This window comes from Hylobates moloch, unplaced genomic scaffold (genome assembly GCF_009828535.3).
Source record: "Hylobates moloch isolate HMO894 unplaced genomic scaffold, HMol_V3 SCAFFOLD_24, whole genome shotgun sequence".
Lineage (NCBI taxonomy): Eukaryota > Metazoa > Chordata > Mammalia > Primates > Hylobatidae > Hylobates > Hylobates moloch.
In genome coordinates, this window is record NW_026652299.1 from 18,068,079 (window position 1) to 18,092,905 (window position 24,827).

The 24,827-nt window shown below is 39.2% G+C and overlaps 1 protein-coding gene across 1 annotated transcript in view; it reads left to right on the forward strand.

Moving 5' to 3' along the window:
• Positions 1 to 957: 957 nt before the first annotated feature.
• Positions 958 to 24,827, forward strand: part of NCKAP5 (NCK associated protein 5) — a 998,748-nt gene continuing 974,878 nt past the window's right edge. The window contains exon 1 of the mRNA XM_058434310.1: positions 958 to 1,072. The gene's annotated coding sequence lies outside the window, so the exon portion shown is untranslated. The remainder of the gene's footprint in view (positions 1,073 to 24,827) is intronic.

Genomic DNA, 24,827 nt, shown 5'->3' on the forward strand with positions numbered 1-24,827 from the left:
TTATCCACTTTGACTCTGGGTGAATTTATTTGTGGCTGGATCTAGCAGAGGCCACAAACTAATTATTGCAACCAACCAAGAAAAATAAAGAGAATGAGGAAATGCCAGAAGTATTGACAATATTTATTGTAGCATATGGTTAATGTAAAAAGAGGTAATAGAATGATGTATCTCAGGGGATCACTCAAAAGGAAAATTACTTAAATTAACTTTTCAGGCGGACCGAATTATGCATTATACCCCTCCTGTAACGCTATACAAAGTCAATGTTTGTGAAGAGTAGAACTGGCGGCTATAAATCAAGCCTTTCAGAAGAACTGTTGTGTCTGCAGGGATTTTTTTTCCTTTGCTTTTTTGGCATTTAGATGAATGAAGAATTTTCTCAGCAAATTATTAATTACTCCTTCTTGCCTATAGAATTGAGTTCACTGTAGTTATGTAGGAGTCAATGGTATTCAAACTGCAGCTTTTGATGAAGTAATCGGCTGCTTCTGGGGCCTCTTTCAGCTGCCCTGGGCGTGCTTCACATGTAAACGACTGCCAAATGGATTCTTTCGACATTCCAGCCAATTAAAATACATTTAAAGTGCAGCTGGTGGAGAGGCAAACCATGCGATTGTGCGGAGAACTTCAGGGCAGTGAGACAAAAAACAAACTTTGCGAAACCCAGCTCTAGCAGCCCAGCAAGGCATTCGTTCGGGGGCAGTGGAGAAAGTCATAAAAAGAGGCTATCTTTAGCCCCCGTCAGAATCAAAGATGACACTTTGAGCACCACCTTACAGGACACAAAAGAGGGAAGCATGTTTGTTAGGGTGTCAGTTTTCTCTCCTTGCCTCTTGAAACTCTGTGTGTTGGCTGATTGCCCAATGTGGTGCCGCATACAAATGTTGACAGAACACAGCGGTGTTTGTTAAACCCGGACTGGGGAAACCAGTGATTAAAACTCTTGAAGGAAGATCCGAAAACCCCAGGAACTCTCCTCAATAGCATTAGAACATTGATCGAATGAAAGAGAAAGCAATGAGTGGGCTAAAGTGAAACATTCAGCGTCCCTGTCTGCTATGCCTTCTCGGTAAGGACAGAATTTTCTCTTCTTTTTTTTTTTTTTTTTCCTTGAATGTTCATGTTGGTATAGAGGAAAGCACCCAATGTGTTAAGTGCTCTGGTCTGGAGCTCTGATTTGCAGCGTGCAGAGTTTGCCTGTGATTTTTCTGGAGGACATGAAGGGATCACACTCACTGTGTAAATAGACACAGGGAATTACACGGCACGTGGTGTCTGCGAGTGCTTTTCCAGAATTCAGGATGGTACATTTTTAAATGTTTGCCTTTGCTGACCTAGCCTAGTACTTGCTGCTGTGTATCCAGGTGCCTGGAGATTAATTCCTCCTTAGAACAAACAGTTATGATGTACATGCCTGATTAATTTTTATTTTCATTTTCATGTTGTCTGGTTCATTCCGCAGCCAGCCCCACACTATGCATGTCAATCGTTTTTTTTTTTGTTTGTTTTTCTTTTTTCCCTCTTCCTGGGTTAATATTCAGCCAGACCCAAGCATTCTGGTTTACTAAAGCAAAGTCAAAATGTTTGGAAATGCCTTGCTTTATTCTGATATTCACTGGAGAAGCTGCTAACTTGGGAATTCGCTCTGAATCATTCTTTTCTAATATTTTAAGGAGACAGGTGCAGTTGCATTATTTCTGTGGTGCTGCAAGTTCAGTAAATACCCAGCTCTTGGATCATACTCAGACAGCTATCTTAAATTCCTAAGAATGCTAAGTTAGAGTATGGCTGAGCAGGGGCATTGATTCCTAATCATCAATTGATTAATGAAAGACATACAAAGTTCCTGATTGTTTCCTATCTTAGCTTGTCATGATAGGCCCTTTCTGGCTCCAATTTTGTTCATTGCAAACAAAGAATCTTGCACATTTCACGGTGAAGGATCACATTGCAGTGTCCTGAGCTCAGTTAAATGTGCTTTATTAATCTTTAATGTGCCAGTAGCTCTGAGGCTATGCCAAGCTGAGACTTTCCAAAATTCTCCAAGCGACCTGCTGCCAAGATAAACGGTGGTAGGCCCAGAAGGGGATATTTTAAGGAAACTTGCAACAGCAAAGTTTTACCCATTAAGTTTGTCCTGAGTCAATGAAAGAAACCTTAAATAAAAGAGATTTCAGAAAGAGCTACCTCAGCTCTGTACCCTCTGTGTGAGAGACCTACTGGGAAGAGTCCACCTCCTCACACACACAGTAGTATATGCTCCAGAGTGGGAGGGAATAGGCTTTCTGCTGTGTGCTTGGTGGGCTGTGTTTATGAAATTGGTGCCATGAAACAGAGACATGTGTGAACGCAGAAAGCTTTCCTGCCTGTGGCTGTGTTTGAGCCCAGAGAAAAACAAGGTTATACACATGCAGTGTGCTGCCTGTCCAATGCAACTATTTCAGACATAACAGCATCAGAGATGTACCATGGCCACAGAGGTTCACTTGGACAAAAGCACAGCTTTGCAGAAAAAGAAAAGTGGGATGGCACACCTCTGAAAACGGGGCAGTGGAGGTGACTTAATGACTCAGAGGACTATGTCAACCTGTGATTGATTGGCCAGGTCCTGGAGAACATAAGACTGTGACCTCATGTGGGGCTCTGAGTGGCTCATCAGGTTAATGCAGAGTATATGGTGTCATCATCATTTTGGGGGATGCAGGTAAGAGACAGAATGGACTCTGCCTTTGGACACAAGTCCTGTAAGCAGGAACTTCACTTCCAAGATTGCTATGAGAGGAACATGGAATCAGAGCTGAGAGGAGTTCCAAGGTCCTTTCTGATTTTGAGTCAGTCACACAAAGACTTTATGAATATGTGCAGGCAGTAATGAGGGGTGATCAAGAGTAAAGGATGGCCTCAGTTAATGAGGTGGTTTTGTTGGCTTTAAAGTCAAGTCCAATCTCCTTCCTGTGGCCTAGAACAGGGGTTGACAAACTGCAGATCACAGGCCCAAATCTGCCACCATGTGTTTTTTTGTAAATAAAGTTTTATGGAAACAGAGCCATACCCATTTGTTTATATATTATCTATTGCTGCTTTTGTGTTACCACAGCAGGGCTGAGTAGTTGCAACAGAGACTCTATGGCCCTGAAAAGCCTAAAACATTTACTATTGGGTTCTTTAAAGGAAAAGTTTGAGAGGCTAGACATATAGAACAATGCTTCTCAAACTATCTGTGGTGAAGAACCTGTTTTGTGTTTTAAATTTTGAATCCCTTATGCACTGATAGTTTCTTTAAATATAATAGAAATGTTGCATGAATGTTGTGGTGATGTCATATTGCTACAAAAGTTCTAAATATTTATTCTTAATTTTTGTGCTTATCACAGATGAGCAACAAATAGTTTACAGACTGGCACCAGTTCCTGGACCACACTTTGAGAAGTTCTGGTCCTTGCATAGTTTTCTAGCCTCATCGTGTGCCACTTGTCCCAAATTTCCAAAGATGCTCTCCTCTCTTATGAGTAAAATCAACAAACCCTTCCCCATCTTTGGACCTTTGCTGCTGATGTTTGCTTTACCTAGAAGTCTGTTTCCCTGACTCTTCTCTTAGCTCCTCCTTTCCTTTAGGTCTCTGTTTAAATTCATTTTGTCAAAGGAGCGTTTTGAAAGAAGTCCGTCTGAAAAATCTTTCCTCATCTTTCATCACTCTTTCTTCATAGCATTTATTGCAATCAATACTTATCAGTTTATTTATTTGTTTATCTCCTTCTTATTTGTTTGTTTTGGTCAGGATTTAGTAACAGCACCATCTATTTCAGCTAGTTTAAGCAGAAAGGAATTTTGTACTGGTTTGAGCAGGCATATAAAATCTTGTAGAAGGAATGGGGGAGCAGGCAGAACTCGAGAGTAATCCACAGGGCATGGCAGCATGTTTACAATTATGTCTCTGTCGCTATCACAAAGCTGGATATCAGGAAGCTGATAGTCTCAATCCATTTTGTTGTTGTTGTTGTGTATACCAGAATACTTGAAACTGGGTAATTTATAAATAAAATAGATTTATTTATAAATTCCTTACAGTTATGGAGTCTGGGAAGTCCAAGGTTGAGGGGCTGCCTCTGATGACAGCCTTTTTGCTGGTGAGACTGCAGGGTCCTGAGGTGGTGTAGAGCATCACACAGTGAGAGGCCTGAGCGTGTGAGCTCAAGTCTCTCCTCCTCTTCTTATAAAACCACCAGTCCTACTTCCATGATAACCCATTAATCCATTAACCAATTAACCCACTAATCTATGAATTAATTGATCCATTTATGAGGGCAGAACCTTCATCACTCAATCACCTGTTAAAGGCTCCACCTTTTAATACAGCCACTTTGAGGATTTTATTTCAATATGAGTTTTGGAGGGGACAGATATTCACATTGTTGCACTAATGCCACCACCACTACCTCCAGGATCACATTGCCTCTGCTCTCATCTCCTCCACCAAAACAAGCATCTTTGTTTCTTTTTTTTTTTTTTTTTTGAGACAGAGTCTTGCTCTGTCACCCAGGCTGGAGTGCAATGGCACGATCTTGGCTCACTGCAAACTCCGCCTCTGGGTTCTCGCCATTCCCCTGCCTCAGCCTCCTGAGTAGCTGGGACTACAGGTGCCTGCCACCACGCCCAGCTAATTTTTTGTATTTTTAGTAGAGATGGGGTTTCACCGTGTTGGCCAGTATGGTGTCGATCTCCTGACCTCGTGATCTACCCGCCTCAGCCTCCCAAAGTGCTAGGATTACAGGCATGAGCCACTGCTCCTGGCTGCATCTTTGTTTCTTGAAACAAGTGAAGCTAGAAATAGGATATTAGGGCCTTTGCTACAGATGTTGCAGGTTACCTGACACCTCTGGTAGGAACAGCAGAAACTGAGCACCTAACTCCTGATTTTCACTCTGACTTTCAAATCCCACTACAGGGGGCCTCCTGGATGAAATATGAATAGCAACAGAGCTCAAGCTATGAGGGAGTTAGGGAAATACTTGGCTTAAAATCTTAGTTTTTTGAGTCTCTAATGATGAAATGGAGTCTCTGTAATCTGCCTGCATCATCTACTGGAAGGTTATCTCCATGAGGGTAGGGATCTTGTTCATCACCCTACACCAGTGCTGAGATTACTGCCTGCCACATGAAATATGCACAATACATGTTGATGCTATATTTATGCATGCATGAATGGAATACATGTTTTCTTGAAGTCTGTGGTTTATAATAAGGTAGCATGTAGTACACACAAGGGAGATTCATGTATATGAGTTAGCGTGAGAAAGATCTCTGAGGTGGGAAATGGAGACTACTTATAGGCAATAATCTCACCTTTGAAACATACCTTCTTTTTCAAAACTGAAATATATTCATATAGCTGAAGTTAATCAGTGTGCTCAGGGATGGGAGTATTCAGGTTACCAGCTAACACTATCATTTACTGAGGGCTTATGATAAGCCCTGCACTATACTATATGCTACACATGCATTATCCCATTTATTCTGCACAAAATCCTGATGCAGCAGGCATTACTTCTGTTTGCAGAGAGGAAATAGGCGCTTTACGTGGTAAAGTGGCTTCCCCAAGTCACAGAGCTGGTAAGGGGTGGAGCCAGATTTGATACCATGACTTTCTAAAATCCATGTTTTAGCTCTTAACCTCCAGTTATAATCCCATATACAATTTATCTTTCTGGTTGTTGTACATTTACCGAGGAATCTTCTGTTTTGTTTTCATCCTAGTGGCTGGTTAATCTATTGCATTAATCTACTTTGTGCACAATCTGTTCATCTGGACTGAGATATCCATATAGATCTCTGGATCATTGCTGAAGCTTGCTGAATATCAGCAGTAAATCTGCAGGTCTGTAGACAATTGTTTCAAAGAAGTAGGAGAAAACTAATTCTGCAGGGATGAAGAGTATAAAGAAGGTATACACAAGGTAGTAATTTTTGCTTTTAGAACAAAAATCTTAGATAATAGAATATTTCTCTTGTAATTGGACAACACTCCACCCATGCCATATGTTTGGTTAAAATTTTCAAGTCTTTGGATTCTGTCAGGATGAAATTCTATGTAACATTATAGTCATTGAACAGTGATATTTGGTAATAGTAGTGACTTTTTGATAATAAAAAAATAAGTTGAGAATTAATTTTATATTTTAAGTTTTAGAGGACTCAAAAAGATACCTTTGAAGAAAGAGGACCTGGCAAGTGGTGGAGCACCCACAAAATTTTACTTGACAACAATATACATGATAAAATAAACCACTTAAACCCCATTTCTAGTGTCTAAGAATGATAAGGGGGAAAAGAAGTACTACTGAAATGGTGGAGTAAAGACCTCTGAAAATCTACTTCTCCAAAAAAGCAAGAAAGCACTAACAAAAGTGGCCAAAATCAGTGTTTCTAGAACTCAGGAAATTAAAGAAAGGCTTGCAACAATCTGAGGAGCATTTATTCCGGGGAAAATTTAGCTGAATCTCAGCAAGAACAGTGAGCTGTGTGGCATTTACCTTGCCCTATTTTCATTCCCCTCTTCCCAGCTTGAAAACTAATATTTTTGTGATTATGGTAGCTGTGCAAACCAGTAGCCTGGTCACTACTATTACCAAATATCACTGTTTAATGACTATAATGTTAAATAGAATTTCAACCAGCCTAGCAACTACTGGAAGGGACAAAATTTTATTCTCCCCAAATTGTCATAATTTGACCTTTCTGCTAGCTCTCTGCAAACTCCCCCTCTCAGGTCTTGTCTTTATTTTATCTGACTCAGAATTTATTAAGTACAAAGATGCTTTTCCCTGGGACATTCATATCAACATACACACTATGAGAGTTTGAGAAAGAGGATACCAGTATACGCATTATGGGAGTTTGAGAAAAGGGAAAGATAGGAAGGAGCAGAAAGAATATTTGAAGAAATAACAGCTGAAAACATGCCACATTTGATGAAAGATATACATCTACATATCCAAGAAGCTGAATAAACTCTGAGTAGGATAAAAATACAAAAGAATATTATTTAACTAGAATATATAGAGAAAGCTTATAACTCAACTATAAAAAGACAAGTAAACCAGTTAAGAAAACAAGCAAACAGTTCAAATATTCATTTCTCAAAAGAAGATATACAAATGGCCAATATACATAAAATATGCTCAACATTAGTTATTAGGGAAACACAAAAACCAAATTAGATACCACTTTGCACCCACTAATATTGCTGTGATAAAAAAGATGGACAATAAGAAATGTCAGCAAGGCTATGAAGAAATTAGAACCTTCGTATATTGCTGGTGGGAATGTAAAATTGTGTAAATTGTGTAGCCACTTTTAAAACAGTTTGGCAGTTCCTCAAAATTCTAAGCGTAGTGTTTCCATATGATCCATCAGGTCCACTCCTACATATAGTTCCAAGAGAATAATAAATATATGTCCACATGAAACTTGTACATGGATGTTCATAGCAACATTATGCATACTTTCCCAAAAGTGGAAAGAACCCAAATGACAATCATTTGATAAATGGATAAAGGAAATGTGGTATATCCATACAGTGGAATATTATCTAGCCATATAAAGGAATGAAGCCCTGATTTATATACCACATGAATGAACCTTGGAAACCTTATGTTAAGTTTAAAAAGCCAAGTGTAAGAGGTCACATATTATATAATTCCATGTGAAATGTTCAGAATAGGCAAATCCATAGAAAAATAAAGTAGACAATTGTTTCTAGAGGCTGGGAAAAGGGATACTGGGAAGTAACTCGTAATGGGTATGGGCTTTCTTTTTGGGGTTGACAAAATGTTCTGGAATTAGATAGTGGTGCTGATAGTACAACTCTGTAAATATATTAAAGCCTACTGAATTGTGCTCTTTGAAAAGGAAAATTTTATTACATGTAAATTATATCTCAATAAACACGATTAAAAATGCTATTGAAGGAAACTAGTTAATCGGACACATTAGAGTTCAGTCAACCTTACCAATTTGGGGGCATAAGGCAAGGGTATAAATAGATGTCGATATGCTATATATCAAATATTTTACAATTGTAAATCAAGAAAATGAAATTTTAAGTAAGTTCTACTCTTCTGCTTTGACCAACATACCTTTGGATCATCTTTGTCCTGTTTGCAGTAGGAAGTCAGCAAGGGCTTTAGTTAGGATAGGGTATCAGCCCTGTCGAGGTCTGAGTGGAAAACAACATGCGGACACAGTTAGTAAACTATGGCAATGATCCTAGCAGAGATTGAGGAGGACCCAAACCAATTTGTTGGTGTGGAGGGAGTATGACAGATACAGCAGACATCCTGTTAGCTGAATCAGCAGAGATGGAGTGGAAAGAGGATAAAGGATGAGAGGAAAGAGAGAGGCTGGCTGATGTTTAGAGTTTCCATGACTCAGGATGATGTTATCAGCCTTAGTTTCACAGGTCACTATTGTCACATCATCACCAGGAAATGATCCAATATTTGGACCATGTTCTCATTTCATTAGTCTCACTATGATTTTGCATTTCAAAGAGAAGCAGGTATTAGCACAATAGGTAATTGGACTTGGTAGAATATGGGAAGGTAAGAGACTGAATGTGTTAATCAGGCTTTCAATCTTAAATTAGCGGCAATCACATATTTTCAAGAAACTATGAAGAAGCTAGGTTTTGGCCAAATTTTAAAGGAAATAAAGATTGCATGCCTCTCCATTTCAGTTCTACCAAATAGTTCAAGTCCTTCCTCTTTAGCCCTGGTTTTTACAGATTCTGCAACAAGATTGACAGTTGCCTCCTTCTCAGACTTATATGCTATACTATTTTACATCTTTCTCTGTATCTTGCTGTAATACTCTGACCAGATATGAGGTGGGTTGCTTTGAGACAGGCTGTCTCATAATTTGATGGTGGAGTGCCAATTTGTGTGACTTTTATGGAAAGCATTTTACCGATAGATGTTAGAGTATTTAAATTGATACTCTAGAATCGATTTAAAATAATTTAGAATATTTTAATCTATTATAATTTAATCTATTCAAAGGAAATAATGTGTCATTGTAAAATTATTCATTACAATATTATTTTAATGGTAAAACATAACAAACTATGAAAAATTGAAAATAATCTGAAGTCCATCAGTAGGTGACTGTTAAATAAGTAATAGTGAATAGAATAGTGTGCAGCCATTAAAAACTGATGTAAGGCCGGGCACGGTGGCTCACACCTGTAATCCCAGCACTTGGGGAGGCCGAGGTGGGTGGATCACCTGAGGTCAGGAGTTTGAGACCAGCCTGGCCAACATGTTGAAACCCTGTCCCTACTAAAAGTACAAAAATTAGCCGGGCATGGTGGTGGGTGCCTGTAATCCCAGCTACTTGAGAGGCTGAGGCAGGAGAATCTCTTGAACCCAGGAGGTGCAGGTTGCAGTGAGCCGAGATCGCGCCACTGCACTCCAGTCTGGGTGATAAGAGCAAGACTCGGTCTCAAAAAAAAAAGCATGTAGATCTAGTTGATTGAAATAATGACTATGATATAGTAAGTGGTAAATGTAGGCTAAAAGTAAGTGAATTAGGAATTCATTTTAAAAATGTCTTTCTCTACATATATGTATCTGCATACAAACAAAAGCTAGAAAGTACTTCCATTAAAATGAGAAGATAATTTTTACTTTCATCTTACATTTTTGTATTGCTGAATTTGTTTTTAATTAATAAACATTCATATTCATATAATAAGTAAAACATAGCTTTAGCATTCACCAAATCACCATTTACCATTAACCATTGTGAATCAAATAAACAAAAATGCTATATTCATAAGATGAAATATGTTACACTACCATTTAAGAGAGTGATTTTGAAAATGAATGTTAACAGTATTTACCCACAATAAACACAGGGTACTTTGTTTTATTGTGCTTTGCTTTATTGCACTTCATAGATATTGCGATTTTTTTCCCAGTTGAAGACTTATGACAACCCTGCATTGAGCAAGTCTATCAGCGCCATTTTCCCAACAGCATGTGATCATTTCGTGTTTCTGTGTCACATCTTGGTAATTCTCACAATATTTCAGACTTTTAAATTATTACTATTAATATATCTGCTTTGGTGATCTGTGATCTGTGATTTTTAATCTTACTATTGCAATTGTTTTGAGGTACCACAGATTATGCCCATATAAGAGGGTGAAGTTAAAATGTTGTGTGTGTTCTGACTGTTCCACCAACCTGCCATTCTCCCATCTCTCTCCCTATCCTTGGATTTCCCACTTCCCTGAGACACAACAGTATTGAAATTAGGCCAATTAATAACACTACAATGGCTCTAAAGTATTCAAGTGAAAGGAAGAATTATGCATGTCTTACTTAACATTAAAAGCTAGAAATGATTAAGCTTAGTGAAAAAGGCATGTTGAAAGCTGAGACAGCCTGAAAGCTAGGCCTTTTGCTCCAGTTAGCCACGTTGTGAATGCAAACGAAATGTTCTTGAAGAAAATTAAAAGTGTTACTCCAGTGGACAACAAATAACACCAAAAAGTGAAACAGGCTCCATTGCTGTTATGGAGAAAGTTTTAGTGGTCTTGAAGATAGACCAAACCAGCCATAACATTTCCTTAAGCCAAAGCCTAATCTAGAACAAGACCTTAATTCTCTTCAACTCTATGAAACTGACAGAGGTGAGGATGAAAAAACTGTGGAAGAAATGTTTGAAGCTAGCAGAGGTTGGTTCATGAGGTTTAAAGAAAGAAGCTATCCCTATAACATAAAAGTGCAAAGTGAAGCAGAAAATGCTGATGTGGAAGTTGCAAGTTATTCAGAAGATCTAGCTAAGATAGATGGTGAAGGTGGCAATACAAAATAACAAATAACAGATTTTCGGCTGGGTGTGGTGCCTCACACATGTAATCTCAGCACTTTGGGAGGCCAAGGCAGGTGGATCACAAGGTCAGGAGATTGAGAGCATCCTGGCCAACATGGTGAAACCTCATCTCTACTAAAAATACAAAAATTAGCTGGGTGTGGTGGTGCGCACCTGTAGTCCCAGCTATTCGGGAGGCTGAGGCAATAGAATTGCTTGAACCCAGGAGGTGGAGGTTGCAGTGAGCCGAGATTGCACCATTGCACTCCAGCCTGGCAACAGAGCGAGACTCTGTCTAAAAAAAAAAAAAAAAGAACAGATTTTCAGTTTAGGTGAAATAGCCTTATATTGGAAGAAGACATCATCTAGGACTTTCAAGCTGTAGAGGAGAAGTCAAAGCCTGGCTTCAAAGCTTCGAAGGACAGGCTGACTCTCTTGTTAGGATATAATGCAGCTAGTCACTTTCAGATGAAGCCAATGCTCATTTAATATTCCAAAAATTCTAGGGTCCTTACAAATTATGCTAAATCTACCCTGCCTATGCTCTAGAAATAAAATAACAAAGCCTGAATGACAGGGTATCTGTTTATAGCATGACTTACTAAATATTTTAAGCTCACCATTAAGACCTCTTGTTCAGAAAAAAAAAGATTACTTTCAAAATATTGCTGCTCATCACCAGTGCCCCTGGTCACTCAAGAGCTCCGAAGGAGTTGTACAAGGAGATTAATGTTGCTTTCATGTCTGTTAACACAACATCCATTCAGTAGTCCAGGGATGAAGAAGTAATTTAAACTTTCTCGTCTTGTTATTTAAGAAATACAATTTGTAAGACTAAAACTGCCATCGACAGTCTTACAGATCCTGTGACGGATCTGGGCAAAGTAAATTGAAAACTTACTGGAAAGAATTCACCATTCTAGATGCCAATAAGAACATTTGTGATTTGTGGGAGGAGGTCAAAATATCATCATTAACAGGAGTTTGGAAGAAGTTGATTTCACCTGCATGGATGACTTTGAGGGGTTTGAGACTTCAAGGAGAAAATAACTGCAGATATGGTAGAAAGAGCAAGAGAACTGGAATTAGAAGTGGAGCCTGAAGATGTGACTGAATTGCTGCAATCTCATGTTAAAACTCTAACAGGTGAGGAGTTGCTTCTTGCAGATGAGCCAAGAAAGTGATTTCTTGAGATCGTGTCTACTCCTGGTAAAGATGCAGTGAACATTGTTGAAATGACAACAAAGGATTAGAATATTCATAAACTTAAAGTTGATAAAGTAGCGGCAGGGTTTGAGAAGATTGCCTTCAACTATCCAACAGCATTGCATGTTACAGAGAAAACTTTCATGAAAAGAGAAGTCAGTCAATGTCAAACTTTATTTTTTTCTTATTTGAACAAATTGGCACCACCATCCCAGCCTTCAGAAAGCACCACCCTGATTAATCCACAGGCATCCACATAAAGGCAAGATGCTCCACCAGCAAAAAATTACAACGTGCTGACGGCTCATGACCAGCATTTTTTTAAGCAACAAATATCTTTAAATTAAGATATACACATTGTTGCTTAGACATAATGCTACTGCACACTTAAAAGACTAGCATAGTATGAACATCACTTTCTATATGCACTGGGAAACCAACAAATCTATGTGACTCCCTTTATTGCAAAATTCACTTTACTGCAGTGGTCAGGAGCCCAACCCGCAATATCTCCATGGTATGCCTGTACCTACAGCAATAACTATAGCCATAACCAAATTATTTGTAATAGATACCTATTATTTTAATATTCAGAAGATATTTTTAATTTCAGAATTATTATTAGGTTGGTGCAAAAGTAATTGAGGTTTTGCCACTTACTTTCATTGAATTACTTTCAAAACTGCAATTACTTTTGCACCAACCTAATGGTATTGTGATCAAGTTCTTTATACTCTCTCTTAGGTGCTGTAAATCAAAATGCCGTAGTTGTAGCTACTAATTCAAGTTAAATGTATGTATGTATTTACAGTACAAACCAGAAATATGTTGTAAACAAATAAGCCATATATTTCTTATATATGGAAACCTGAAGTAGTGGGCATTATAGACACTGGGAAGACAGATTTTTAGTTAATTGAGTCTTCTAGAGAGTTAGGGAGAAAGGCCGTATACGCACTTAAAACACTTTTGTACACTTGATAAACAACCCACAGAGTTAGGCAAATGATAAAAAGATACTGAGAGCCACATTATTACACTATTTGCTTTTGCAGAGAGAGCATTTGGAAGACTTGGTAAGGTGGATTTATCATCAGCCCATGCAAAGTAATTTAATAATCTGGCCAAAAATTATCTTACATTGATTTAGTCTTAGGAACTGTCTAAATCACTTCCTTAGAATATCTTCTTTGGTTTTTACCACAATCCCGTGAGGCAGGCAGGGCAAATATTTACATTCACAGATAAGCAGAGAGCTTCAGACAGGTTGAGCACACTGCTCAAGACCTCGAACTAGAAAATTAAGGATCTGGGATCTGAACCCACATTTTTTTTTTTTGACAATATAAGTCAGTTCTAGTTATAAGTAGGAATTGAATCTTAGTTTACCGGCTCCATGTCCAGATGTTTGTCTATTCTATGTCCTTCTATCCTCCCAGAAGATTACAATGCTTATAAAGTAGCCCAAGATTGAATCCTGATGTGTTTCTAACAAGGCACCAGTGAACACAAAGCAAGGAGGATTCTACATGAACGAGACTGTGGTAAAGCGTGGTCAGGGGAAAGGGCTTGGGTATGGGGGGATGGTGGGAAGGGCTTCAAACTCAAATAGCTGCAAAGGCCACGCAGGTGATATAAATAATGGAAGCCTGCTAGGAGTGAGAAAAACAAAATCAGCTGCATGATAATGGAACTGCCGCTGGATCGCATTGTGGTAGCGATAGCAGGGATTCATGAGTGTGGGCGAACTGGAGAGCGTGTCCTGTTAAATATCTGAAGGATGTAGCTGTTGCCTAGCACCAGCAACTGTTGCAGAAAAGAAACTGACTCTGTGTTTTACTTTTTTCAGTTACTCAAAACAAAGCTGAAAATGTTGATTTTTAGGCAGAATCTCTCCATTTTAAATGCTCGTATTTTTTTAAAAGCATTTCGTAAGCTGACCAAAATATATCTGATGACAAACAAAGCCTGTAGAGTTGGTGCTTTGTGATTTCTGGGCATACTGTGTCTAAGAGTTTTCCAGGTTCCTAGCTGATCAAATCTGATTTCTGCTTCCTTGATGTTGCTCCACAGTGATCCTTGTCACTTGTCCTTATGCATTCAGGGAAACATCTCTCTTTCATCTTCTTTACACCCACCTACACCTACCACCCGCATCAATCCTCGTCATTTCTCACACTTGCTCTAAGAGATTGTGCCCAAGAGGATATCCCCACGTGCACCCCGAGAACAGTCTGGGTAAACCCTGCTGGTCATGAGTGTTTAGAAATGTCCCCTGAGGCTCAGGAAAGACATCTTTTAATTAAGATACACTTCTGACTTTAATTATTGTCTAGACTAGGATTTTTTTTTTTTTTTTTTTGGCAAGCCTGTAAATATATGCGTGGGGACTGGGTGATACAAATCATTCAGCTTTTCTACACTTACAAGGAATTCAACCAGAAGGTGCCAAGGAAAGTTCAAAAGGCGTATGAGCAAAGGTGCAAATCTCCATGTTAAATCCGCAAACTAGATTAAACACTTGACTGCTGCCTTGAGCTGAAATAGACAGAGGTGTATTCCATCCTAGTTTCTCAGGGAGGCTCACAGCAAAGGGAACATGTGCATCGAGCTGACTCACACAACGTTTCGTCCAGCGAATGTTCTAATATGTCTTTGGAGGAGTCTGACTTTGGAGATAGTTCTCTTCATAATCCATCTTTGGTCAAACTTATAATGTTTCAGAACGTAATGCTTTCCTATTTATAAAGTGTTTTTAATCATGATTCTCTGTTGAAAATTTTGAAAATACCACAAGTATATAAAAGAGGGTTTTTAAAAATTACATGCAATCCCATCACCCAGAGACAGTTTTGTAATTTTGGTGTATGTTATTCTAATCTTTTTGATGTGTTTTCGTGAAAAACAGATAAGCAAATGCACACACACACAAAATAAAGAAAACATGCTCTTGGCTTGACATAAAAAAATTGAATATCAATAATTACACTTTGTGATAAATTCAGTCTACATAAATAAGCAATAGGAAAAAAAATAGTGAGTGGCGAGACCACAAGAAAGTCAGAATCCGACAGGTAAGAAAGAGAATGAGCAGCATTTTAAGTGCATTTTGACTGAAGGGATAAAGGCGAGGGACGGCAGAACCATTTGGGCCCTTGGAATACAGTGAGGACAGGTGAGAAAACAGGTGAGACACATGTGGACGCAACTTACAGCTCCTGTGAGAAATAGAGAGGATTCTTACAAAAAAATGTGTTAGTCCAATTGCTTTGGGTAGGAGGAATCCAGCCTGAGCCCCCTTCCATTGGTCATGCTATCTCCAATACTTTCTGCCTCAATCAATCATTATCAATAAAACAAAGAAATCTAAAATATTTTGAGCATTTACTACATGAAAAGGCTTATACATGTATAATATGCATATATAATATGCATTTTAAAACATATATGCAATGGTTAGATGCATATATTTTATGTATGTTCACCATTATGTATATACTCTCATTTAAATTTTTAATAAGTTTATTGAGGTATCAGTCACACACCACTTAAAAGATATAATGCACTGGTTTTTAGTATTTTCACAGAGTTTGGCAAACATTAGCACTATATAATTTTGTAACATTTTTATCACTCCAGAAAGGAACCTTGTACACATTAGCAGTCACTTTCATTCTCCCCCGAATCCCAGTATATTCTGAATACTAAGCCCTTTTCACATATGCGATTTGAAAATATATTCTCCCATTCTATAGCTTGTCTTTTCATGTTCTTGATGGTATCCTTTGACAGGCAAAATTTTAAATTTTAATTAAGTCCAATTTCTCTACCTTTTTCTTTTGTTGCTTGTGTTTTTGTTATTATTTCTAAAAATAAAAGTTCTTCGCTTAGTGCAAGGTCATTAAGATATACTCTTATGTTTCTTCTGGAAGTTTTATACTTGTAGCTTTTATGTTTACATCTGTAGTCCATTTTGAGGTAATTTTTGTAGATGGTGTGAGGTAGGTAGTGTTCAGCTTTATTCTTTTTCATGTGGATATCCAGTTTTTTCAACACCATTTGTTGAAAAGACCATTATTTCTCAATATATCTCAGTTTTCATCAACAGTCTAATGAGTGAGGAATTATTTTCTCTGTTTGCAAATGAGGAAACTGAGGCTCAGGAAGGTTAAGTGATTAGCCTTAGGTCCTGAACAATTCTGAACAATTCCAACAGAAGAAGTAGAATTTAATTTTTAATACCAAAATTAACATCTACCATATGCCAGGTCATGGTGAAAAGAAACACAAAAAGGATATTCGTCATCTGATGCCTTTAAATTTTTAAAAATTAAATATGCCCTTCCTGAGGAGCTGTCAGTGTCAAGCAAATAGTAAGCATAGTTCTTATTTTTTAAAAGCTCATAACACAATAGAAACCAAGGAGTTTCCTACAAGCGGATGACCTCAAAAGTCAGTATTTCAGGTTGCAAGGCAGCAGAAACCAGCTTAAGAAGCCACAGCCAAGGACTCAGAGAATCAGCAGGATATTGGGGAACCAGCAAACAGACAGGAGCCAAATCAAGCCCAGGGGCTCAGAAGCAGGAAGCACAGGGATTATCTCTGGACAAAGGCAGTAAGACCAGGACATTACAGTGGTTGAGAATCCTGCTGTCGGCACTGTGAGTGAGCCTGACTGCCCCTGAGCCTTTGCATCCGTTGGTCCTGAAACGGAAACAGATGAGAGTGTTTGGCTGGCCGAGCTTGAGTTGTGTGCCCACTCTCCGTATCACACACAAATACCAGGGGCGGTAGATGCTGGAAATGCCCACTCCCAGGACAGCAGGGTGGCCAGTCTTTCCACCCTGATATTCCAGTTGCTTTCTTTGTATGGATGAGTCAGAGCCAAATTGCCTTCATTTTATTTTTCGTCCTCTCGAAATTTCACATGACCTGTTTTCCTAATGAGATTATAATCTCCATGTAGTCAGGAACCGTATTTTACACACCACTACTTTGCAGCTCCTATTGCACCTTAAATACAGGCTTACGGGATGTATTTTCAAATTGCAGAGGATTGCCTGGGATGCCTCAGAGACCGCAATCAACCCTGCATGACTCACATGTGAGTTCTCCCTGGCCCATTTCTAACCTTAAGTAGGTGTTTCCTTCCCCTTGGCTGGGCATGCCCAGGATGTGTTTACACCCTTCGGTGTTAGCCTAAATGAAACTAGGGGGTGGGGGTCGTTGAGGGTGGTTGGGGTGGATGAACTCTGTTAGGGGAGGGCTATGAGCCGAGTCATAGATTCAGCCTTGCCCATACCTTCCTATGAATACTCCCTTTATCTTCAACTCTTCAGCTCTTTGAGGTAGTTCTTTCCAGGGCTTGTTTTATCCATCATAATCTTGTGGAGTTTTGGGTTCTTTCCCTTGTTTACCATCAGGGTTCAGAACTGGTTGTCTTTTCTGCTTTACTAACCCCCAGGGGGATGAACGAAATCCCCCAAATAGCTGAGCTCTGACTCAGAGTTTTTGAGAACCTTCTCCCTCAGCCTTTCCTAGCCCGCTCCACCATTTCCCACAGTTCGTGATGCCCGCAGGTCGTGTGATTCCATCACAATAAAAGAATCTGAGGCTGCATTGCAAAGTAACTTCGGGTTCTTATTTTAATCACGTATATTCAAGGTGAAGGCTGCTAGTCATCATGAAAAGCATTAATTTGTTGTTGTGTCTTGGCCTGCTAAGCTTTTCTTGTTCTTCAAACTGTTGGCTGTAATGTCTCTGACTTTTCCGAGAAAGTAGATGTCCACCATTAGTCACTGGGAATTACAGGCAGTTTTCCTAAGGAACAGGAGGAGAGAAGGCCATGATCAGGGAAGATATTAAGCACAGTTTTTATTTAGTGAAATATTCGCAAAGGTTGCACGCTAAAAGGGTATTTTCATCTTGGACAGTAACTGTTACCTCTGATTTAGTGAAAAAATATGTTAAACGAGTTTCAATGGTTTGAACACCTCCCCTTCCTCTCCAACACACATGTGGAAGCCTTGACCAGCAGCTGTGCTGCCAGCCTTGCTCCTAGTTACAGAGGGGCATGGGCAAGGTGGGTGAGGGGAAGAGGACTGGGGCACGCAATGAGGTGTTTCGTGTTGGTGTCCAAAGAAACAAAATTGTTGTGTGATGGTGGTGGTGGCATTGGGAGAATTGGGTGGGCAAAACATCCCTTCTTTGTTAGGATTTGAATCTAAGAAATAAAAGACATCTCCAATTGAGAAGTTTGGAGACTATTATTCTAAGTGAAGTCACTCAGGAATGGAAAACCAAACATCGTATGTTTTCACTGATATGTGGGAGCTAAGCTATGAGGTTGCAAAGACATAAGAATGATACAATGGACTTTGGGGACTCGGGGGAAGGGTGGGAGGGGGACGAGGGATTAAAAGACTACAAATATGGTGCCGTGTATACTGCTTGGGTGGGGGACGAGGGATTAAAAGACTACAAATATGGTGCCGTGTATACTGCTTGGGTGATATGTGCCCCAAAATCTCACAAATCACCACTAAAAAACTAATGTAATCAAATACCACCTGTACCTCAATAACTTATGGAAAAATAAAAAATAATAATAATGAAAATCCTCTCTGTTTATAGAATCCCAACTAATGGAGAGAATCCCACACTTGGTGCATTAATTTTAGTTTGAAATTAGATTGTTGGCTGACAATAATCCTTTACTCCATCAAGACAAGAGCCTTACAAATGCCATCTCTGTCTGGAAAGAGAGGAAGCTCTGAAGCAGGGAAGTGGTGTGTGGGGACAGGAGGAGAGGGGATAGGAGTTTATCTTTATTGTTCCCCCATGACCACTTTAGGCTTCTTTCTTCTCACTTGGAAGTCACTCTCCAGCCCCCATGAACTAGGAAAGTGTCTCCTGTCCCATTTTTCAGATCTGGTACATGAGTCTTTATAACAGGATTCCGTTAATACTTACGGAGCACTTAGCGAGTGTCAGGCACTTTTGTAACAGCAAACCATAATAATAGCTACTGTGTTAGTGTTCACCATTACCATGTTGTGTTTTTTGCCTAATTTTCTCCTGAAAAGATTTTTTTTTTTTTTCTTTTTCACATGAGACATTTGAGGCTCTGAGAGGCTGAATAACTTGCCGCAGGTCAAATAGCTTGGCGGTAGAGTCAGGAGCTGAACTCAGGTCTGTTTAACTATAGAATCTATAGCAGCATTTCATCCATTAACTTTTAATGTGCTCTCTTTTCCTTCTTTTAAGGTGTATGTTGTGTGTTTGAACAGGGGGAGGGAGATAACATTAAAACATTTGAAAATCCATGAGAAGAAATGTCTAACAGCAAATCTGACAGAGTTGAGGAAAGCTAGCAATTGAGGGATCCCCTGGGAATGACATAATCTCAGAGCCTAGATTATTACTTTTGGCTGCTGAACTCTGTCTGCTATGGTACCATCCCTCTGGCCTTGAGTGCACAGGAAGAACCTCTCCAAGCTCTTTTGGCTCCATGTACCTTCAGACCTCCATCTGCTCAGCTGCCCATTAGAACTATAATATGTGCCTCATAAATGAAGTCTTTGAAATTCTGCTGCCAACATCTATTGCTACTAAGTTTCAGCAGCTGCTTTTAATTTTGGTGGTGCAATTCTCCCTGTTAGAACCACTGGTTGCATTGCCTATTATCTAAAAGAAGACACTTAAGGTCCCTCCTCATACCCTTTGAGGTCAGATTTCTCCCTGGTATCAGAAGGAAGGGCAAGGTAGGGTTCCATGCCCTAAAAACCTGATTGATGGGATGCCCCACTAAAGCCAGCTCCTGAATCTTATTGCAGACCTGTACTGAATCTCAGTGGGTGTCTAAGGTAAAGCTGATGGAGAGTGCTCAATCATAGGGTGGAAAGTTCAATCTCTCCTAAGTATGTACGAGGCTCTGTTCTCTCTTGACATCCTGTACCACTCCTTGGTCCTAGTCTAGTGTTTCATTCTAACTTAAAACCACATCAAAAAAGAGAAACTAAATCAGAAACAAATTCTCAATATGGGCCTTAAGGCTTATATTGATTTAATATAATTGCGTCTCTAGGAAAAAGGTCTACCCTGGCCTTACTTGGTTGACTACATCAGCATGCGTGTAGTGTTTGTGTGGAGGGTGAGCAGACTAGGAGAAGTGAATAATTTCACAGCAGAGTGCAATCACTCGAAATATTGAGGAAGTTGCTGCATTTGGGAGACTATTTCTTCATAAAATTGCCATGATGTCACTAGCTACGGAAGTAAATAATTTCCTTTAACTTCCTCGTTTCACAATGTAGGAGTTGAACCCAAGGAAAGAACCAAATGATTGAATGATGGTCAATGTTTGCCTACAGTTGAAGTTCTCAGCCAACAGCAGCTTTGATTGAATTAGAGTGGTTAACTCAGTTGAATTGCCAAACCTCCAGCTTCTGCTATCAGTCATGAGTTTTCCCCAAGACCCCAGTTAAAGGTTATGGCATCTGCAGAGTATCCAAAAACAGCCGAATTAGGAAGCTCTTTGATGTAAAGAAGATGGGAAATATGGCAGGTGGTTCCTTCACCAATTACACTTGTCAAACTATCCCTCGTGTCTATTACCCATCACAGGGGCACTCAGTCACTCATTCAAAAATTATTAAGTACCAACCACGTAGCTGGTATTGTGCGAGGTGCTGGAATGGCTTTGCAAATATGCCATAGTCATTTTCCCCAAAAACTTACAATCCAGTGGACCATTAGGAAAAGATAAGACACAAGTCACATAGCCTAGAATCTACATAAAGTTTGCTTTCCAGGGAGAGCCAAAGGATGGATGTGGAGCCTTTGGTGCAAAGTGGAAACTCGTTACCCCTGATCCAGGAATGGGAAGAGGTTGGGAATAGGAACTTCTATTTATGTCATCTTGATAATCCTTAGTCTACAGATTTGAGGAATTTATTTATTTATTTATATATTTATTTGAGATGGAGTCTCGCTTTGTTACCCAGGCTGGAGTGCCGTGGTGCGATCTCGGCTCACTGCAATCTCCGCCTCCTGGGTTCAAGTGATTCTCCTGCCTCAGCCTCCCAAGTAGCTGGGATTCTAGGCGCCCATCACACCCAGATCATTTTGTATTTTTAGTAGAGATGGGGTTTCACCATATTGGCCAGGCTGGTCTCGAACTCTTGACCTTGTGATCCACCTGTCTCGGCCTCCCAAAGTGCTGAGATTACAGATGTGAGCCAGCGCGCCCGGCTGAGGAATTTATTGAACTTGCATATGATGTAGTAAAAATGATGTCGGATGCCAAAACCAGAGAACTTTGGGTCTAGTCACTCCCCCTAAAATACCTTACTCCACCAATATTTCACCTTCAACAAATTCTCAAAAATAATTCTGGGTCTTAACAGTTTGATTAGTAAAATTGTAATAATAACAATACTGTACTTCCCTGAAGGTGGACGGCTAGACTACCTGATCTTCTGAATTTTCTGTCAGCTCTCAAGTCTATGATCTTTTGATTTCTGTTTTTCTCCGTAGACAAAAGCAACAGAAAGGCTAATTTCCACAGAAGCGTTTTATTTGCTGAATTAAACACAGGCACTGCCCGTGGACATTTGGGCAGCAGCTTACAGATCTCTAGGATCTGGTCCTGGAGATTGCTGAGTTCACTTGAATCAAGTCTTTGAAATGTTTTGTAGCTTTAGGAGAAAGATTATTTGCAGAAATTTCTGCCCTCTATTTAACCATCTGAATTTACTGATGAATTAAAGGTGATTTGTAATAGGGTCATCTTGAAAGGACATTTAAAATGGATTTGTAAGATGAGATAGACTCATGTTTATTTTTGAAAACTCTCTGGTTTCTTTTATAAAAAGGGCACTACTTAGTGCCCACTAAGTTTAGAGAAGGAAACTAGGCTTCTCTGTAGGGAAGAAAAGGAGTAGACATATCCTTTTTTCTTTTGAAGAACCTTCCCATTTATTTGAAATGAGGCATGCATCTGAGAACAATTATAGAGCAACTTGGCAATATGTTATTTAATATGCTTTGAATTGAAGGCATATGCTCCAATTATTGGCAGAGTAAAGGAGAGAATAGAGAAGAGAAGATTAAGTGGAGTTTTGAGTGTTGAAGAAGCTGATAAAATGCTTTCTTAAGGCAGCCCCTAATATTCAAATTTACTTAAAAGCCTTCAAACTAGAGTTGGATACACAAGTTGCAGGCAGATCCTCAGGACAGGTCATGGACTAATCCCTAAAACTGGGAACATTGGGTACATAAGAGCAAGAGAGAAGTGAGGAAATTTCTCCTGGAAAAACCTGATGTGAATGAGGTACTTTTAAAACTCATTAATTTTGTGTTCATCTGCATCATTTCCCTACTGTTGATTAGGAGACTGAGGTTCAGAAAGGTAAGGTAAAATTTGAGGTGGACTTGTCAATCAGTCTATGTGGATAGAACAAAGTCAGCGTGAGTGCTGACAAATGACACAGAGAGAATTGAGTGGAGATCATCAGTTCATCTTCACGCAGTCAACTAAACTCAGTGATAAAATAATAATTGGCTGAGGTTGCTACCTACTCCAACTGTACTGGAAGCAACAGAGATTTAGACAGGCAATGGATTCCAAGCCTGAGAGACGACCTGTCTGTGCTTCTTATTCCCCCAGTAGTTTTTGCAAAGTTCTTTGGCCAGAGAGAAACTGCGGAACAGCTTGAAAGCTATATAAAGCAAATGTGTAATGATGTTGGCAGTGTTCTGAAAGTAGCTACCAAGAATGCATACTACAGGGAGGAATGAAGAACCCATTTCTGGCTGAAACCCATTTTGAATGGAAAAGCTTTTAATGGACGAATTCTCCATCAATACATTGCTGCTTTCCATTTAGTTGTCATTGTCCACTGTTTTATTTGTAAGTCTTCATGCATTTATGTACATGACTACATTGGGAGGCAGTGGAAAATTGTTTATGAGAACTCTGTGTTCTTTCTTAAGGAATGAATAACTATCTAACTCAACATACTACACCCTCTTCCGTTGCCTTGGGACTATCACTTGCTATATTTAATATGTAACACATATTTTTTTCCCTATTAAATTTTGAGAACTTGGTATTCCCGATTCTGTCTTTCCTGATTAGAAATTACAGGAGTGAATCTCCATCTTTGTATTTTAGTTTGTGACTATAAGAACCAAACTTTGTATACTTATCAGGTGCCTTTAACAGCTTTTGTGAAAAGGTGAGTCACTAAGCCATTCCCGAATAGTCTTGTGGACTTGTCAGATCAAGAGACTATTTCCTTGAGGCCATGCTCTCCCACTCAGATTTCTCATTCTCCTGATTTCTGAAAATGTCTCCAATAGTTGCTCCTGCCTGTGGGCCATGAACTCCTAAGATGGGGAGGGAGATGCAGTTATTTTGAAGAGCATGTAAATTCACAGAAACCCCAACCATTGAAAGGATAATGTCCTCAAGATTCATCTATGTCATCACATATTGCAGGATACCCTTTTATTCAGGCTGAATGATATTCCATTGAATGCATATACATGTTTTCTTTATTCATACATCCATCACTGGATATATAAGTTGCTTCTACATCTTGCCTAATAGTACTGCAATACACGTGAGACTGCTAATATCTCTTTGAGATCCTGATTTCTTTTGGATAAATACAGAAAAGTGGGATTGCTGGGTCATATGGTAGTTCTATTTTTTTATTTTTGAGGAACTTCCATACTGTTTTCTATATTGGCTTTATTATGTCACATTTTCACCAACAGTGTGCAAAGGTTCTATTTCTCCACAGCCTCACTAACATTTTTTGTTGTATTTTTGCTGATTTTTAAAAATAATAGCCATCCTGAAAAGTATGAGGTGATATCTCTTTGTGGTTTTGATTCGAATTCCTCTGATGATTGGTGATGTTGAGCACTTTTTCATATAACTCATGGCCATGTGTATGTCTTCTCTGGAGAAATTTCTATCCAAGTCCTTAGCCCATATTTTAGTCAGGTTATTAGTTTTGGCTTGTTTTACTTTTGTATAGCAGGAGTCCCTCACATATATTGGAGATTAACCCCTTTTCCAATATATGATTTGCAAATATTTTCTTACATTATGCAGGTTACCTTTCACTCTGTTGATTGTTTTGTTGCGCAGAAGTCCAACTTGTCTATTTTTATTATTGTTGCCTGTGTTTGGTATCATATGAAATCATTGTCAGGACCAATGTCATATATCCTCTATGTTTTTCATTTAGGAGTTTTACAGTTTCAGGTCTTACATTTCAGTGTTCAATCCATTTCAAGTTGATGTTTGTGTATAGGGTAAAACAAGGATTCAATTTCATTCTTTTGCCTGTGAATATCCAGTTTTCCCAACACCTTTTGTTGAGGAGACTTTCTTGATTCTGTATTCCTGGTACCTTTTTTTTTTTTTATTATTATACTTTAGGTTTTAGGGTACATGTGCACAATGTGCAGGTTTGTTACATATGTATCCATGTGCCATGTTGTTTTGCTGCACCCATTAACTCGTCATTTAGCATTAGGTATATCTCCTAATGCTGTCCCTCCCCCCTCCCCACACCCCACAACAGTCCCTGGAGTGTGACGTTCCCCTTCCTATGTCCATGAGTTCTCATTGTTCAATTCCCACCTATGAGTGAGAACATGCGGTGTTTGGTTTTTTGTCCTTGCGATAGTTTACTGAGAATGATGTTTCCCAGTTTCATCCATGT